This window comes from Furipterus horrens, unplaced genomic scaffold (genome assembly GCF_987537825.1).
Source record: "Furipterus horrens unplaced genomic scaffold, mFurHor1.1.pri manual_scaffold_9, whole genome shotgun sequence".
Taxonomy (NCBI): Eukaryota; Metazoa; Chordata; class Mammalia; order Chiroptera; family Furipteridae; genus Furipterus; species Furipterus horrens.
In genome coordinates this window covers 75,487,373-75,507,295 of record NW_028327179.1, presented here as the reverse complement: position 1 = coordinate 75,507,295, position 19,923 = coordinate 75,487,373, and the positions used below count along the sequence as shown (strand labels likewise).

General features: G+C 36.6%; 1 pseudogene; it reads left to right on the top strand.

Moving 5' to 3' along the window:
• Positions 1-19,923, top strand: part of LOC150001960 (receptor-type tyrosine-protein phosphatase zeta-like) — a 62,135-nt pseudogene that overhangs the window by 5,875 nt on the left and 36,337 nt on the right.

Genomic DNA, 19,923 nt, shown 5'->3' with positions numbered 1-19,923 from the left:
CAATATACAGAATGTGTATTATGGGGATATATATTTGAAACCTATGTAACCTTATTAACCAATCTGACCCCAATAAACTTAAATAAAAAATTTAAAAATAGTTTACAGCAAGTGGTGACTTCATTGTGCAGCAATGGTACATTTTTCCAAACTGCCGGTTTGGAGGTTAACCATGCCTTTCCTCTGAAAGGAAGGCAGGCATTTTCTACTCCTGTTTACAGATGGACCTCCAAATACACCTATAAATGAGTTTGTGTGCTCTGATGAAGTTTTTACTTCCACCAAGCATTTCATTACTGAGGGGGTACTGGCTGGTATTTCAACAGTTGTTTCTGATACACTTGTAACTGCTGATCACTCTGTTCTTTCAGGAAATGTGTATGATTCCAATACAGCTATTCCTTCCAACAAAGATGGCTCTGTTACCACAACCAAACAACTTCTGAGCTGACTCATGTTGTCAGATCTGATGTTGAGTTAATGGGTGGTGGTGATGATGGTGATACTGATGATTATACTGATGAAGGTGACAGAGATATAGATGGCTTATCCATAAATAAGTGTATATCATGCTCCTCCTATAGAGAACCCTGGGAAAACAGTCTGTGGATGAGAATAACCCAATCTCATATTCACTATCTGAGAAATCTGAAGAAGAATATAAAGTCACAGGTGTGACCTCAGAAAGTCAGACTGATATGGAGAAAAGTCCTAATAAATCACCATTAACCAGTGTGCTCCCCCAAAAGCACAATGATGGAAACCAGGACAATGACATTCAGACTGGTGATGTCCTGCTTGCTTTCACCCCAGAATCTAAAGCATGGGCAGTTCTTACAAGTGATGAAGAGAGTGGATTAGGGCAAAGTACCTCAGATAGCCTTAATGATAATGAGACTTCCACAGATTTCAGTTTTCCAGATGTTAATGAAAGAGATGTTGATGGGGCCCTGGAAGCAGGTGACTCATAAATAACTCTTGGATCCCCGCAGTCCTCAACACCAACTGTCACTAGCAGGCACTCAGAAGTGTTCAGCATTTCAGAGGCAGGTTAGTTATGGATCAAAGAGATAGGCTGAGGTGTGCTGGTCTTCTCCCCCTGCCCCCCCAAAAAACAGGAAAATCATGGAAAGATAGGAATTTGGTAAAATGGCATATGAATTTTAAAATCAAAACATCAAAATTAATTTACAGCTTTTAAAGTATTATTTTACCCATTATTTCTAATAAATATGCAATATGCTTTTATTCTTTATTGAAGTATTGTTGGCATACCATATTATGTTAGTTTCATGTGCATTACATAGTGATTTGACATTAATATACCTTACAGTGTGATCACCACCACAAGTCTATTAACCATCTCTCACCATGCAAAGTTATTACAATATTACTGACTTTATTTCTTGTAAGTACACTGCATCCTGTATCTTATTTATTTTATAAATGGAGGGCTGTCCCTTGTACTCCCTTCATCTTTCTCACCCATCTCTCCAGTCTACACCCCTCTGAAAGCCATCAATTTGCTTTCTGAATTTATGAGTCTGTTTCTGTTTTGTTTGTTTCAGTTTTTAATTTTCTGCCAGAGACAAAGTGCTTTTTATTTATTGTCAATTTAGCATATGCTACAAGATGTCTATTATATGTAGGGGCAATTATGTGCACATAATATATATTTAATACATTGCTTTTTAAATGATAGATTGAAGTGTACTATTTTTAGATGATTTTAATTTTCATATTTATTCATGCTCTAAAAAAAGTTGTAAAGCAATTCTATTGACTCGTAAACTGAATTATACATTCTGAGAGTAATATGATATAAGTTTCTCTCTCTGTTTGCCCCAAGAAAAGGATTATACAATTTGCATACCCACATTAGTTTATGCAGCTTTAAAAAGTTCTATTGCTAAGTTTTTAGAATGAATGGTAAGATTAAAAAAAACAAACAAACTAGATTTTCAATTGTCATCGAATACAAGTTTATTTTTTACCTTAGGGGCAGGGCAAGGAGTAGGTTACCTGACCTAGTTTGAGGGTGTGGGTTTTTTTTGTTTATTTGATTTTTCATTTCATCACTTGTTACCTCAAAGACATTCAGAGTCAGTGATACTTTTATTCTGCTGCAGTCTTTAAGGAATTAAAACAAAAGACAAGAGCCTCCAAGATTTAAATCATGCTTAATTTCCTATTTTATTCTCTAATGGTTCATGTTTTAAAATCTATGTGTATCCTGTTTCTTGGATAAAACTTTACCAAGGGTAAAAAAAAAAAAAAAACCTAAAATTTAAATGGCAAGCTCTATACATCACAGTGGATTTATTCTCAAACTGACAATGTTTAGGTTTTAAGCAAATAAAATACCAGTTAATGTGACACTCAAAGAAAAAAAAAACCCAACTAGATTTTAACTTTTAAAATATTCTTTGAATATTTTAATTCTGCCTAAAGAGGGCAGTGTAAACTAACAAAACACAATGTACTTTGTGCTTGCTGTTATACACCTTCCTAAGGATGTTAAATAATGGGCATTAATATGCAGTGTATGTGTAGGTGTTTTCTGACAAGATGTAAAGCACTAGAACATTTTCCATAGAAATGCATTTCATTTATTAATATATTTTATGCAAATTAGTTTATTGGCCAGAAGTTTCTTAGAGCAGATTACTGACAGCATATATAATACAGATGTTTGCTTTAAGTGTCAACGAGAAGAAAAGGGGAATTCATTATCATTAAGCATATGAAATACAAACTAATTTAATTAAATTGATCATGATAGGTTTATAATTTGATTTATGAAACTTTAAGGCATTTTAACATTATCAATGAACATATGTAAATCATAACAGTAAGTTAAAAGACAAGCTAAAGTAACATCTTGCACTATTATTGCAGAAAAAGAGAAATTTGTAATCCAGAACATAGACATCAATCTCATTAGGATATTTTCTCTCTTTCATTATTTTTATCCCTTGAATTAATTGTGTATTTTCCTTTCAGTACAGCAGCAATTAAAAGTTTGTACATTTTGGTAGAGAAGTTGTCCTAAGTATTCTGACTTGATACTATTTAATATTGCATTTAGTTTAAAACTTAAAATATATGTGAGAATGAATAATAAACCTATAGGTTACCATATTCACTGGTATTGCCATATACATGAGGTCTGTCTAGACAGAATCCATCAATGTAATATGAAAAATAGAGACTTTTATTGAAAAAGATACAAGATATAGGAAACATTGTACAAATGACAATGATTCCTCAGTCCCCTTCAAAGTAGTCACCTTGGGACCTCACATAGTTCTCCCAATTTCCATGAACAAGATTGCCATATTTTTCTGAATCTCACCTGTGGTCTGAAATCTCTTCCCTTTTAAAGGTGGGGTGATTTTGGTTTTGGGACAAGCCAGAAGTCTCAGGACACTCAATCTGGGAGTAAACTGGGTGATTTTATGTTTTGCCAAAAAACTTCTACATGAGATGTGATGCATGAGCAGGCACATTGTCATGATGAAGTTGTCAAATACCAGTTGCCCATAGCTGTGGCCTTCTGAATCACCCAAATAGTTTCCATGGAGGAATGTTCAAGCTTAGCGCAAAATTTGATGGAGATTAGTTGTTCTATTCACTCAGTCATCTGAATGCGATGGCCACACAGTATACATGTTCACTCAGTGGCATATACCTCCCCCATTGACTAGTACAGTGAAGCTGTTATTGTTCACACATGTGCATTCCAGTCCACTCTTCTTGACTGCCAGGTTACATGGATGTCACACAAACCATTCATTATATTACCAATGGCTGGACTTTTCCCAGACAAACCTTGTATATTATTATGTGGCTTCAATTATGGTGCTTTTTAAATTTTTTTATTAAGTTTATTTTAAAGTAAAATATCAGGAATCCATCTATTTTTCTATCTTACAGGTAGTGATATTATTGAAATATTCTTGTTAAATTATGCTTTTATGGAAAGACTAAATATAGGAAAATGCCAAGCTTAGATTTATTGACTAAAATTTTGCAATTTCTCTTCAGTATATTGTATTAGATTAATTTCATAATTAAGAGTATGTCTTCCCACTGATGAGGAGGAAACAATAAGAATATAAGCTCCAACGTCATCAAGTAACTTAATTAATTAAGTAAATAAGGTAAAACAAGATTAGAGAAAATTCTGACCTGTTTTTAAATCTGTATTGGTTTTAAAAAAATATGTGATATGTCTTATTCAATAACTGAATATGTCTTTTATCAAATGCATATAGACTAATTCTGAAACTTATTTGATTATCTATTTTTAAATGTAGAATGACTTACAAGACATGTTCTCAAAATAATATAAGTAAGCCAAATATTAGTATCTGCAATTTATGGTGGTCTAAATTGAGACCCAAGATACTAGATTAGTTGGTCCAGGTCAATTAGGGAGCATATACAAAACTGAGACTGAAGGCATGGGTTATTGGTGTCTGTGTCTTAGGACTAGACTTTCAAGATTGTAGACATCAAAATATATATTATATTTTATAAATTCTTCATTCAAAATGCAGGAGTTATACTATTTTATTCTGAAAATGTACTTTAAAATATTAACCTTCTTTATTTTCTAATAGTCTATTCATAGATTCTTATTATTTAATACATGCATACTATTGAATCATATCAAAATAAATATTTTAGGACTTCCAGCCAAAATGGAGGCCTGGAGAGACACGTTGCATCTCTCTCCACAACTAAGAAGAAATACAACTACCTCAAAACTAGAAACAACCAGAATTTGCAGAAAACCAAACTACATGGAAGTCCAACAAACAAATATATAAAAAAGAAATACTCATCCAGACAGGTAGGAGGAGAGGAGCTAGGGAAGTGAGGATGTGGTGTGGTGGCAGCAGCAGTGGCAGCAGCAGGTCAGTGGAAAACGCAGTCAGACATTTTAAAAAGTTGAGAGGGATACCTGGGGAGCATTCCCAGCCCCAGACCAGACTGCAGCCCATAGTCCCAGTGCTGGGAAAAATAAAGCCTCATTGCTTCTAACTGTGCAAACCAGTGGGGTTGGGGCAGAGGAAGAAAATGCCAGTCTTTCAACAGAGTCCACTTGACTAAAGGGCCCTCAAGATCCGAGAATGTACTCAGACCCACCCACTCTGAGAACCATGGCCAGAGCAAAAGCTAGAGAGGAACCAGTCCCATACAGAAATGGGGGAAGTGCCTGGAAAGGGGGTGAGTGCTGAGTGAGCGGCATTGTACTCTCTCAGACCACTCCCCCACATACAGTGCCACAACGTGGTGAAACAGGTCACCCCGTAGTGATGAATAACTAAGGCTCCGCTCCTTACAACATAACAAGTGAGATAGTGCTACTGAAAACACAGAGGCAAACAAACACAGGAGCCTGTCAAGATAAGGAGAGAGAGAGCAGTATGGCCCAATAGCAGGAAAAGATCAAGGTTCCCGTGGGAGAACTAAACAACGAGGAGATAGCCAACCTAACAGATAAATAGTTCAAAACACTGGTGATAAAGATGCTCAAAGGCTTGACAGATTGCTTGAGTACGGCAAATGCATAAGGGAAGAAATGGAGGCTATGCTAAATAAAATGAAGAAAAATTCACACAAAACCAATGGTGAAGGGAAGGAAACCAGGATTCAAATCAATGATTTGGAACATAAGGAAGAAAAAACAGTCAATCAGTACAGAATAAGAAAAAAAGAATTTAATAAAATGTGGAGAAGCATAGGAACCTCTGGGACAACTTTAAACATGCCAACATCTAAATCATAGGGGTGCCAGAAAGAGAAGAGGAAGAGCAAGAAATTGAAAGGTTATGTGAAAAAAGAATGAAGGAAAACTTCCTAAATTTTGTGAAGGAAATAGACATACAAGTCCAGGAAGCACAGAGAATCCCAAACAAACTAGACCCAAAGAAAATCACACCAAGACACATCATCATTAAAATGCCAAAGGTGAAAGATAAAGAGAGAATTCTAGAAGCATCAAGAGAAAAGCAGAGATTAACCTATAAAGGGGTGCCTATAAGACTATCAGATGGTTTGTCAAAAGAAACTTTGCAGAAAAAAAGGGGCTGGCAAGAAGTATTCAAGGTGATGAAAAGCAAGGACCTACACCAAGACTACTTTATCCAACAAAGCTATCATTTAGAATGGAAGGACAGATGAAGTGCTTCCTAGACAAGGTAAAGATAAAAGAGTTCATCATTACCAAGCCATTATTATATGAAATGTTAAAGGGACTTATTTAAGAGTTTCAAAGATGGTGGTGAAGTAGGTATCATTGTTATCTGCTCGTTACCATCAAGGAAGGACTTCGGGTGCAAACACGGAGAGGAGTGAGTGAATGAGTTCGGATTTCAGACTGCATGAACAGGGAAGGGAGTGTAGGAGCAACGTGAAGGAGGGTAGAAAGTTCAGCCACTCACTCAAGGCTGAGTCGCTGGGCCTCCAGGACTGGCACATCTGTCATACTGCACCCAAGGGCGGTAGCTGCTGACCAGCCTGTTAGCCAGGAGCTGCTTGGAGGCTTCCCTCTGCCAAGTGTGCACCAACCAGCGAAGTCTCTCAGGGAGTCAGTGAGAGAGTTTGGCTGAAAAGGCCAGAAGCATGGGAGGACAGTGAACAACCTGGACTGGGAGAAACTGTATGAACTGGGTCTAGGTGGGGACCTCCTTGGCTGCAACTCAGGACTGAAAGCTCTGTGCTCTGGGCACATGCAGCACTGGTACCACAGCCCTACTAAACAAAGGGGCGGTTTTGAGGAAAGGAGAGGGGCCCACATAGGAAAGCTGCAGTGGAACTGCAGACTCCAAGGGGGCCTCTAGGGCAGCAGGTGAAGCATACCCCAGCGCTTTGAGCAACCGTGCCAGGGCCCTACCAAACAAAGGGGCAGTTTTGAGGCAAGGAGAGGGCCCATACGGGAAAGCTGTGGTGGATCTGCAGACTTGGTGGGAACCCCAGGCCGGCAGGTGGAGCACTCAGGTGTATAGGCAGGTACGTGAGCAGATGCTGTAACTCAGGAACAGAGACATGACTGGAAGCAGAGCAGAGATTACTGGCATGCGCATGCTGGCTCAACAGCAGAAAAACATTGCTAGACAAGCCTGAGGAGGGCTGAGGGTGCTGCAGGAGCAGACAACTAAACGCAGCTCACAGCAGAGCGGCGGCAGGCCCACGAGTAAGAGACTAGCAAACCCAGAATCCAGCTGGATCTCCCCACAGCCAGCCAACCAATCAGAAAAGATTTGAAACCCATTGAATTTTGACCAGGGTGGATCCAGAAAAAAGGAGACAGTGCCTAAAAGTTGAGCTGAGTAAAAGCTCTTTCTTTCTTTTTTTCCCCCTCTCTTTTCCCTCCCCTTCCTTTTTTTTTTAATTTTTCTTTCCTCCCTTCCCCTTCTTTTCTTTCTCTCTCTCTTTCATTTCTTTCTCTCTCTTTCTTTCTCTCTTTTTATTTTAATTTTTCCCCTCTTTTCCTTGCCTTTCCTTTCATTTTTTCTTCCCTTCCTCTTCTTTTCTTTCTCTCTCTCTGTCTTTATTTCCATTAAAAAATTATTTTTAACTCTTTCTTTAATCTGTTTCTTACCTCCTATCCCTCATATCCTTCTGCTTTAATTTTTGATTGTTTGTCTCTTCGTTTGTCGGTTTTGTTTATCTTCCCTCTCACACTAAACATACAGCATATAACTGCTATATAAACCTAATACTATACACTTCCACTTTCTCAGTTCATTCTGCATTCTTCCCTTCCTTTTTAAAAATACAATGTAAATATTACTTGCTGTCTCACATAGCCTTGACCCTACTTGTTACTATTATTATTCTATCACCTTCCCTCTCAAAAGTCATCTTTCTTTCATTTAAAACAACTCCTATCTGTTTCTCCTATAATATAGGAGTCTTAATCTCTCTACATTTATATTAATACTGGCTCTTTTGCTGCCGATAGTGGGATTGTGGTTGGGGGATATTTGGAGGGTGCGGGTTTCTTGCCTGGGTTGTGTGCTTATGTTTTAACAGCATCTCCACAAAAGAACTCAAGACATGGTGACTCTAAATTAACTAGCCAGAGGAAAGGATCCACCAAATAATAACTGAAATACAACCATAGAGCTTAAACAAAAGGCATAAAATACAACACAAGAGCATTGGGCTTAGAAGATCAAAGAGACTATGCCACTGAATCCCCGAGGTCTCCTATAAAGAATCTCAAATCACAAAAATGGAAAATCAAAGCAGACAAATCTAATAAACAAAAACAAACAAGAAGAATTCAACATGGGGAGACACAGAAACAACATCCTAATGAAAGGAAAACAGGAATGCCCAGAAAGAGAGATAGATGGAATAGAACATAAGCCAACTATCAGACATGGAATTCAAAAAAATGATTATAAAGAAGCTCAATGACCTTGACAACCTCAAAGAAAACTACAACAAACTAGGAAAATTACCAACAACTCCAAGGAAACTACAAAGAATTAGAGTGAAGCTACAAGGAACTTACAGAGAACTACACCAGCATAAAAAAGACATAGAAACTATTAATTAGAACCAGAAATAAATTAAGAATATAATCTCTGAATTAAAGAACACAGTAGAATCAATCAAAAGCAGGCTAAATGAAGCAGAAGATTGGATCAGTGAGTTAGAGGACAATGTAGAAAAAAACTCCAAGATAATACAACAAAATGAAAATATTGGAAAATAATGAAGAGAGTTTAAGAGAACTGCAGGACAACATGAGACTAAACAACATTACATCATAGGGATACAAGAAGAGGAGAAAAAAGGGATAGAAAACCTGATTGAAAAAGTAATGGCAGAAAATTTCCCAACCTGGTGAGAGAAAAAGTCGTGCAAATCCAGGAAACAGAGAGGGTCCCAATGAAGATGAACCCAAAAAGGCCCACTCCAAGTCACATCATACTTAAAATGGAAACATTCAAAGACAAAGCAAGAATCCTAAAAGAAACAAGAGAAAAACAGCAAATAACAAACAAGGGAGCTCCGATAAGGCTATCAAAGACTTCTCAGTAGAAACACTACAAGCCAGAAGGGAATGGCAAAAAGTATTTCAAACACTGAAAAACAAAGGCCTGCAACCAAGACTACTCTACCCAGCAAGGTTCTCATTCAAAATGGAAGGTGAAGAAAGGAGTTTCTCACACAAAGGAAGATTAAAAGAATACATCTCCACCAAACCAGCATTGCAAGAGATGCTACAGGGAATGCTTTAAGAAAAAGAAGAAAAAAAGAGGAGAGGAACACAGATACAAATGAAAATGAATAAATTCTTGTCAATAATAACCTTAAATGTAAATGGATTAAATACTCCAATTAAAAGACATAAGGTAGTGGAATGGATATGAAAACATGACCAACATATATGCTGCCTACAAGAAACACACCTCAAAACAAAAGATTTACAAAGACTGAAAGTTAAGGGATGAAAGAAGGTATATCAAGCAAATGGACATGAAAAAAAATTCTGGGTAGCAATACTTATATCAGACAACAGATTTCACAGAAAAGGCCATAAAAAGAGACAAAGAAGGACATTACATAATACTAAAGGGAAAAATCCACCAACAAGATATAACCCTTATAAAAATATATGCACCCAACATAGGAGCACCCAAATATGTAAGAACAATTTTGAAAGACTTCAGGAAGGATATAGACAACAACACACACAAACTTCTAGCCATCGTTCAGGAAAGCAACCTACATTCCTTCCCTGGAAAGATTGCCATAGACCACACATCCAACCTAGATACCAGGCCTTTTTTCTCGTGGGCTTTTATTACCTTCTAAGGTCATCTTTAGTTCCACAGGGCTTTTTGGTAACAACCAGAGCCCAAGCATGTCACCTTTAGGCATGACATTCCAATCTAAGTCTTGGTCAACAGAACCTCGATTAACAACTGGTCTCATTAGTTTCATGCAAAGAACCTTATGTCATTACTTACTTCAGGGTGCCAATTTCTGGAGGAATCAGGTAGGGAGAAAAATATACAGTATGAAGGAAAATCCTTGTCCTTCTAATATTCACTAGAATTGCATTTCCATTATTTATATTTTCTTTTTTCCCCCACTAAAAATTTTTTTTGTTTGTTTATTACTTTTGTCCCACATTTTTCTTTTTCTATTGTTTCCCCGCCCCCTGCCCACCCTTTCTCCCACAGTCAGTCCCCACCCAGTTATCCTTTTCCTGGGTCATTTATACATGTTCTTTGACTAGAAACTTCCCCTTCTTTTCCTCTTCTCTCCCTCCCCCTTTGTCACTGTTAGTCTACACCTTGTTTACATACCTCTGGTTCTATTTTGCTCATTTCTTTGTGTTGTTCATTAGTCTTCTGTAATAGGTGATAGCATAAGGTATTTTTCTTTCATTGCCTGGCTTATTTCGCTAAGCATAATTCTCTCTAGTTCCATCCATGTTGTTGCAAATGGTAGAAGTTCCTTCTTTCTTTCTGTTATGTAGTACTCAATTGTGTAAATGTACCACAGTTTTTCGATCCACTCATCTACAGATGGGCACTTAGGTTGTTTCCAGCACTTGGCTATTGTAAATAGTGCTGCTATGAACAAAGGGGTGCATAGGTTCTTTTGAATTGCTGTTTCAGGATACTTTGGATATAGTCCTAGCAATGGAATTGTTGGTTCAAAAGGCAGTTTCATTTTTAGTTTTTTGAGGAAATTCCAAACTCTTTTCCATAGTGGCTGAACCAGTCTGCATTCCCACCAGCAGTGCACCAGGGATCCCTTTTCTGCACATCCTCGCCAGCACAAGTTTTTTGTGATTTGTTGATGATGGCCATTCTGACTAGTGTGAGGTGGTATCTCATTGTGGTTTTTATTTGCATCTCTCTGATGGCTAGTGATGTTGAGCATCCTTTCATATGTCTACGGACCTTCTGTATGTCCTCTTTGGAGAAGTGTTTGTTCAGGTCCTTTGCCCACTTTTAAATTGGGTTGTCTGTCTTCTTGGTGTTGAGTTGTATAAGTTTTTTATATATCTTAGAGATCGATCCCTTGTCTGAGGTATCATTGGCAAATACGTTTTCCCAAATGGTTGGTTCCCTTTTCATCTTGCTGATGTTTTCTTTTGTGAGCAGAAACTCTTTAGTTTGATGTAATCCCATTTATTTATTCTTTACTTTATTTCCCTTGCTTTAGTAGATATCTCAGTGAAAACGTTGCTACGCGGGATATCTGAAATTTTTCTGCCTATGTTTTCCTCTAGGGCTTTTATGGTGCCGTGGCTTACATTTAAGTCTTTGCTCTATTGAGAGTTTATTCTGGTATACGGTGTAAGTTGGTGGTCTAGTTTCATTTTTTTGCATGTCCCTGTCCAGTTCTCGCAACACCATTTGTTGAAGAGGCTCTTTTCACTCCATTTTATGTTCCTTCCCCCTTTTTCAAATATTAGTTGACCATATGAACCTGGGTTTATTTCTGGGCTCTCTATTCTGTTCCATTGATCTATATGTCTGTTTTTATGCCAGTACCAGATTGTTTTGATTACCATGGCCTTGTAGTATAGTTTTATATCAGATATTATGATTCATCCTACTGTGTTCTTCCTCAAGATTGCTGTGACTATTCAGGCTCTTACATTCAGCTACCCTATGTCTTTTGATTGGAGCATTTAATCCATTTACATTTAATGTTATTACCGATTGGTACTTATTCATTGTCATTTCCCTCTTTGTACTTGTGTTCCTCTCTGTCTCTCTCTGTTTATTCATCTTCTTAAAGCAGACCCTTTAGCATCTCTTGCAATGCTGGTTTGGTGAAGATGTATTCTTTTAGCCTTCTTTTGTCTAGGAAACTCCTTACTTCACCTTCCATTTTGAATGAGAGCCTTGCTGGGCAGAGTATTCTTGGTTGTAGGCCTTTGTTTTTCATTGCTTGGAATATTTTTTGCCATTCCCTCTGGCTTGTAGTGTTTCTGCTGAGAAATCTGATGATAGCATTATTGGAGCTCCCTTGTATGTTATGAGTTGTTTCTCTCTTGCTGCTTTTAGGATTCTCTGTTTGTCTTTGAATGTTGTCATTTTAATTATGATGTGTCTTGAAGTGGGCCTTTTTTGGGTCATCTTCATTGGGACACTCTGTTCTTCCTGGACTTGCATGACTTTTTCTCTCATTAAGTTAGGAAAATTTTCTGTCATTAGTTTTTCAAACAGGTTTTCTATCCCTTGCTCTTCTTCTTCTCCTTCCGGAATTCCTATGATATGGATATTATTATGTTTCATGTTGTCCTGCAGCTGTCTTAAAACCTCTCCATTCTTGTTCAGTCTTTTTTCATTTTGTTGCACTGCCTGGGAATTTTTTCTATGTTGTCCTGTAACTCACTGATCCAATCCTCTGCTTCGTTTAGCCTCCTTTTGATCGATTCTACTGTGTTCTTCAGTTCAGAAATTGTATTCTTCACTTCTTGCTGGTTATTATTGATAGTTCCTATGTCCTTTTTCATGCTGGTATAATTCTCAGTAAGTTCCTTGTAGTTTCCCTGGAGTTCCTTGTAGTTTCCCTGGAGTTCTTTGTAGTTCTCTTTGAGCTTGCTGAGCTCGTTGATCTTCTCCATAATCCATGTTTTGAATGCTATATCTGATAGTTTGCTTTCCTCTGTTCCACTTAGCACTCTTTCTGTGGATTCTTTCTTTCTTTTTGATGGGGGGTTGTTTCTCTGTCATCCCATTATTGTGACTTATTGTTTGTTGCTGCTTCTTAGATTAGATTATGCTTTTTTATCCTACATAAGTTAGGTGTCTATTTTGTCCATAACACCATGCAAACAAAGACACTTTTATAAGTAATTTTCATAGTTGCTAAGGCTTTATACAGAAGATTTTGTGCTCAGCAGAGTCCAGAGAATGCAGTACAGAATTCATAAATATTTGCTCAACAGGAACTCAATTGCTTTTTTTCCCATTGGACTTGTTAGCCCACCTTCTTATAAAAACTGATATATTTACTTAGATGACTGGTTTATACCTAATCTGATTTTCCTTGCCAAACCAATTTTTGAAGTTATAAGAATGGGGGTTAAACAAATTTAAAATAAGATTGGAAACAGGACCAAATTTTACTTTATAGTATATAGTGTTAGAATAAATTTCCAGTAAAAATGTCAGATAGTTTATAGTTATACAATTGAAATAATTACAATGAGTCTTCTAATCTGTTACTTAATATTTTAAGTTCAATATGATTTGATGTTTCATGGAAAATTTACAACCCATGAATCCTATGCAGAGTAAATAGATAAAATTACAAGTTGGCTAATATTAATTTGAACATCACCTATAAGATGTTTCTTTTTTATTTTCACAAATAAAAGTGCATTAGCACTCTGATAGTTTCGTGTATATTTTATATATAACTATCAAATGTTCTGATAACATCTGTCACTCTTACTTAGCCATTTTAAAATTTATCATATCTGTCTCACTCACAGCCACTTGAAGTTAAATCACTTTGAAATGTGACTTTTTATATCAGTAATACAGTAGGGCTATCATTTGCTAAATCACCAAATGCCATTGTTAATGCATTCTTCAAGGTTTGTATGAAGTATCCAAATTTTGTAAACAAAATGCTTTCACTAGCCAATCTGGAAACATTTTAGGTCTTCCTGGAAACTGAAGCTTGTGGAAAGGTTTAAAGGTCATACTGACAAGAATTCTAATGGTAATATGGCACTTAAAAGTGTTTTCAAGTTTATATATTTAAACATTTTCTTATCCTGCTTTTTCAGGAGAAACTATAACCTCGGATATTATGATAAATTCTCTCATTTGTCTAATTTACCAAACTTATGGTGGTTTGCTATGTTTTGCACAAACCTTGAAAGAAAGTACATTGTAGCAGGAAGACAGAACAAATTAGAGGTGATAAAATCTGGGTCCCTTTCTCAGTTTAGCCTTGCATTTGTTATATGGTCTTGGCATGTCACTGATCCATCTAAGAATTTGTTTTCTCTTTTGATCATTTGGAGGGGAAGGATCACTATATCATCATAAATATTTCAGTCAGACCTTCTTTAGAGTTTTTATATGAATACATCATGATGAATATTAATTCATATGGGAATGTGTATTTTAAAAATTAAATAACAATTACACATTTCTGGCTTTCTATTCTAAATGCTTACTATGATTAAAAGGTGTAAATTAAATAATAAAATTAACATTGATTGATAGGACCTGTGTTTATAAGTTTAAAAGTCATCACATTTTTCCTTCATGGCTGAGTGATAATTAGCAGGTGACATAGTTATCAACACTTGACACATAGATGTGAAGACATTCATTGCTTATATAGAACAGATGAACTATAGATATTGAATCTTTTCCTACATTAAATAATATGCCTTGATATTATTTTCCAGATGAAAATGAGCCAGGTTGTAAGTTTTTAAGATGCAAAATTACTTTAATAAGGAAGCTTTTCAAAAGTTGTTTTTAAAAAAGACAAATATTTTAGAGCTTTTTTAGTAGTTATAATCTAAACAAGTACCAAAGGTATATTCAACAAAATAGCATTCCATCAAAAGCTTTAAAAAAAGAACTGTCCAGAGTCACATTGTTTTGGCTGGGGGTACTGCATGGGGAAGAAGAGCATTTCAAATTCTCTCTTTATCTTAAATTTAAATTTGTGGGCCATTGAGTGGAGCTACCAGCCCAGAATATCAGCCTTCCAGCAGATACCATGCTGCCTTTTAAGTAGAAAGTCACTTCCCAGGTGAGGCTGTTCTCTATAGCATACCTAAACAATATAGGGATGGCCTTTATCCAGAATTTGTCCTTTGATTTTTGGTATGATTTATCAGGTTCTTTTGTCACTAGTTAATGCAAGTAACATTATTGGACTACTCATTTTTTAAGCCAAAGACTATTTTATTATATAGCTGAAACAAGTAGATTTGGTATTTACCCAGATAATAAATACAGTGAACGTGTTAGACTTATAGTAATGTATTTTAGTTTACCTTTTTTATTTTCAGATGCTGCCTTCTTCCTATTCTCTTAGACACATCCTCTTTCTATTTATCCATCCACTCATCCATCCATACATTAATCTTTCTCTAGCTCTATATTCCACCTCTCCCTCCCAAATATATTGATTTTAAGTTATTTCATTTGAGACTCAGGTAGACAAGAGAGTCTAGAATGCAGCTGTGCAAAACTTTTGGTTGTTAGGTTTACTTGCTTCTGAAAATCCATCTCACCATTCAACATTTAACACCTATTATACTCCTGTTGGGTCTACATAAATCAAAAGACATGGTCCCATCTTCTCCAAAAAATGTAATAGGCACAAAACAAATATATTGCAAAATAATGACCCTAACCACTAATTAATAAAAATGTATAAAATAAAATACTGGAAAATAATATCCAGTAAAGTGAAGGTTACCTTGGATTGGTTAAGGATATTTTTCTTTCCTTAAAAAATTTTTTTTCTTTTCATTTATTAAAATTTTATTGTTGCTCAGTTACAGTTGCACCCATTTTTCCCCATTGCTTCCCCCTGTTCTGCCCAGACACCCTTGTTCCACAGTCAATCCCACCCTTTATTCATGTTCATGGGTCGTTTATGCTTGTTCTTTGACAAGAATCTTCCCCTTCTTTCTTCCATTATCCCCCACCCCTCCCCTCTAGTCATTGTCAGTTTGTTCCTTATTTCTATGCCTCTGGTTCTCTTTTGCTCATCTGTTTGTTTTGTTCATTAGTTTTCACTTATAGGTGAGATTGTATGGTATTTGTCTTTTTCTGCTTGGCATATTTCACTTAGTATAATACTTTACAGTTGCATCCATGCTGTCACAAAGGTAGAAATTCCTTCTTTCTTTCTGCTGCACAGTATTCCGTTGTGTAAATGTACCACAGTTTTTTGATTCATTCATCCACTGATGGGCACTTAGGCTGTTTCCAGCACTTGGCTATTGTAAATAACACTGCTATGAACATTGGGGTGCATAGGTTCTTTTGAACCAGTGTTTTGGGATTCTTAGGGTATAATCCCAGCACTGGGATCACTGGTTCAAAAGGCAGTTCCATTTTTAGGTTTTTGAGGAAATTCCATACCATTTTCCACAGTGGCTGTACCAGTCTTTATTCCCACCAACAGTGCGCTATGGTTCCCTTCACTCCACATCCACATAACACTTCTTGTTTGTTGACTCATTAATGGTGGCCATTCTGACCCGTGTGAGGTGGTACCTCATTGTGGTTTTAAGTTGCATCTCTTGATGGCTAGTGATGTTGAGTCCATACTACCCTAAGCAATCTATAGATTCAATGCAATCCCTATTAAAATACCAATGACATATTTCACTGATCTAGAAAAAATATTTCAAAAATTTATATGAAACAATAAATGACCCTTAATAGACAGCAATTATTAGAAAGAAGAACAAAGTAGGGGGATCACAATACTTGATATCAAGCTATATTACAAGGCAAATATAATCAAAACAGTCTGGTACTGGCATAAGAACAGACAGACAGATCAATGAAACAGAATAGAAAGCACAGAAATAAACCAAAGTCTCTCTGGTCCATTAATTTTTGACAAAAGGTTCAGGAGCATAAAATGGAGTAAAAATAGTCTCTTCAATAAAAAGCATTGGGAGATCTGGACAAATACATGCAAAAAAATGAAACTAGGCCACCAACTTATGCCATACACCAGAATAAACTGAAGATGGATAAAAGACTTAAATATATATCATGACACTATAAAAGTCCTAGAGGAAAACATAAGCAGTAAAATTTCAGATATCCCAAGCAGCAATATTTTCACTGATCTATCTCCTAGGGCAAGGAATATAAAGGAAAGAATGAACAAGTGAGACTGCATCAAATTAAAAAGGTTCTGCACAGTTAAGCATAGTTTCAAAACAGTCTTTATAAAGGCAATTGTTAGTGTAAGTTTGTGTTGGGTGCAGTGGAAACAGAAACTGGGTGCTAGAGTCACTTAGAAAATGAGAGGCTGATTCACAGGGAAGATTCTACTGAGCTATCTTCAGGGAGGACAACGTTTGCCTGGCATTTTGGTGAGTGCGGCATTTGGTCACAAGGAGAATAATGATTAAATCAGGGAGGGGAAATACTGAGTTAGGATAGAACAAGGCATGTTTAGAGATCAACAACTTGTTAATATTATTGGAGTACAAGTGTTAAAAAAAGGGGGGGGCATGGATCATAGGTAGGTAGGTCGTACACACTGGAAGATCTTTGGTACCATAATCTAAAAATCTGTATGTACATATCCAGAGCCAGTGTGTCAAAATAATATGGAAACAGATTTTTACCTTGATACAGAAATATTTCAACAGTAAGAGGCATAACAATGAAGCAGGAAGACCTCCCCTTTGGTACCATTTGGAGGTCCTTAGAAGGGAATGAGTTTTGAATTAGTATAAGAAAAAAGTAGCAACTAAAAATGATTCATAAAGAAGTGAGCTCTTTGTTACTGAAGATATTGAAGCTGGACCTTATTTATATGTCAAAGATGTTGTTGAAGGGATCTGTTATGAGTTGTGATATCACATTAAGTCTTTACATGCATTTTATAGCTTTAAGATTCGTTGGTAAATGAATAAGTCCCCTTTACTGGCTAATAAGCTGTATTTCAGAGGAAAGAAAGAGATTTTATTCTGTGATCTTAAAAACTTGTATCAAATCCAGTGTTTCCATATCAATGTGTCAGAATATACTAAATCTGTGATTGCACAGATAAGCCAAACTTTTCCTGTAGTATTTGCTCCAATCTGCTTTCAGTTGTACTCAAATGTGGACTTTCAATAGGATGGTTTCTTTGTCCTGAGACCTGTGGCCCTTATCCTTCCGTTCCTCAGCAGTATGTTATCTCTCCGTTTTCCAGGATGTGAACCTAGTTCTGAGTTCCTTTGACACTTGATTCTACATCGACTTACTTTCCTCCTTCACCACCTGTTCTTTTTAAAAGACATTCTTTTGTTCCCTTCATTATTTATATTCTCAGAGTTTTGATTACCAAAGACTCATAGCATCCTAGCAGAAGCTAGATTTGCTATGTACATTGTTAATTTTGGATTTTTTTCTTGTGACATGAAGGTTACAAGTAAACTATATAATGTTATACAACTCCTACTGAGAGCAGTGAATTCATTGAACAAATATTTGGAGGCACCTACAGCATGCCAGTTACTGTTCTTAGCACTGAGGATTAACACTGCCGTGATTACAACAAAGGACATTCTGATGAGGAAGTACCAGCTAAAAACATACATTACATATAAACAAATACAAAAATAAGGTGTTTCATACAGTGATAAATGCCCCAAAGCAAACAAAAAGGCAAAGAATAGTGGCTTGGTGGGCTGGGCTGGTGTTTTTAGCTAGCACTGTCAGAGAAGGACTCTCAGAGGAAGTGGCATTTGAGCCAGTGCAAAACTGATGGGAAGGAGGAAGGTGGCCAGAGGGAACAGCAAGAGCCAAGGCCTTGAGATGGTACTGACAGCCCTCCTCAAATGAAAAAGAGAGGAGCCATGAGGACCAGAGCCCAGCAGGTGAGGGAAGGAGTTGTGGGAGATGAGACTGCTGAAGCAGGCAGGGGCCAGGTCATGGAGAGTCTTAGAGTCTTTGCTGAAATAATTAAATCTCGATCTCATTCCAGTGGGAAGCCATTGAGGAATTCAAGCAGAGAACTGATAACTGAAAAAACATCACAATTTAGGTATGTCATATAAAAAGAAATGTTATGTTAAAGTTCATTAGAATAAATATCTTGTACCTTGAAGCTTTTAAATGAAAAATGAGATTGGCATTTTTATTCAAACAGATATTTCTATTTAAATGTAACCACTCATGAATAATACTTCAAATAAATTAAATAACTCATGTCAAAGAGTGTCATTACAATTTAAATTATCTAAATTTTTTAGTTAAGAATGGGTTGCATTAGTTTATAGCAGCAATTGGCTCTTCTCAGTAGTCAGCACTGTGCTCTTACCAGATGTTACTCTTACTATCAGAAATGAAAATAGATTCAGGTGACATTGTAGGTCATACTTGTCATTGATTCCAAATGTACTTCTCAAAACCCTCATCAACAAGGCTAGCATCTGGTGGAAAGAAAATCACCCCTGGTTTTGGTTATATGCTCATTATTTCCTCACTTTGTTCTGTCATTAGTATGTTATCATACAGTATAAAGCTGCCTGCATTTTCACTAAAATGTTACCACTGCGAAAATTTCACTGCTACATGGTCATAGCTTGCTGCCTTTCCTAGCAGCTGAATATGCTCAGAGGGGTCTGGTCTGGGAAATATTTAATGAAAATAGCTTTGGACATGCTTTTTTTCCCACTGCGGTCCTGTCCAAGGGGGCAGGATGCTGGTACACAGCAACAGTGGAAGAGTGACTAGGGCACTGAGTTGTTCTGTCTCAGCAAAGCACTGCTTGGCACCAACTACAACGTCAAATGCCATCTCTGTTTTCAGCATGTCTGATATCTGCTCACTCTTCTGCATCTGGTACAGGTAAAGCTGAGATAAATTTGGAGACCATACATTGCTTTAATACCTTGTGTTTTATAAAATAGATACAGATTTCAACTTATGTTTGTTTCTGAAGATTTCATAATTTTCAAGCACCTCCAAAACTGTTGTATTATCTGTGGCATCTAGTAATATAAATTGCTTTCTTTCATTTCCATGAAATGCTTCTAGATGGCACACTTTTATTTGGAGGACATTATTTCCCCTCCAATAATGTCCATACCTCCAGCACCTATCTTTCCAATTCCAGGTAATAGCTTAACATGTGACCATGAGTACATGGTAGATGTTGAATGAGAAGCAAAATGTTGGAAGGTTTGTCCTTATTGGAGTACTT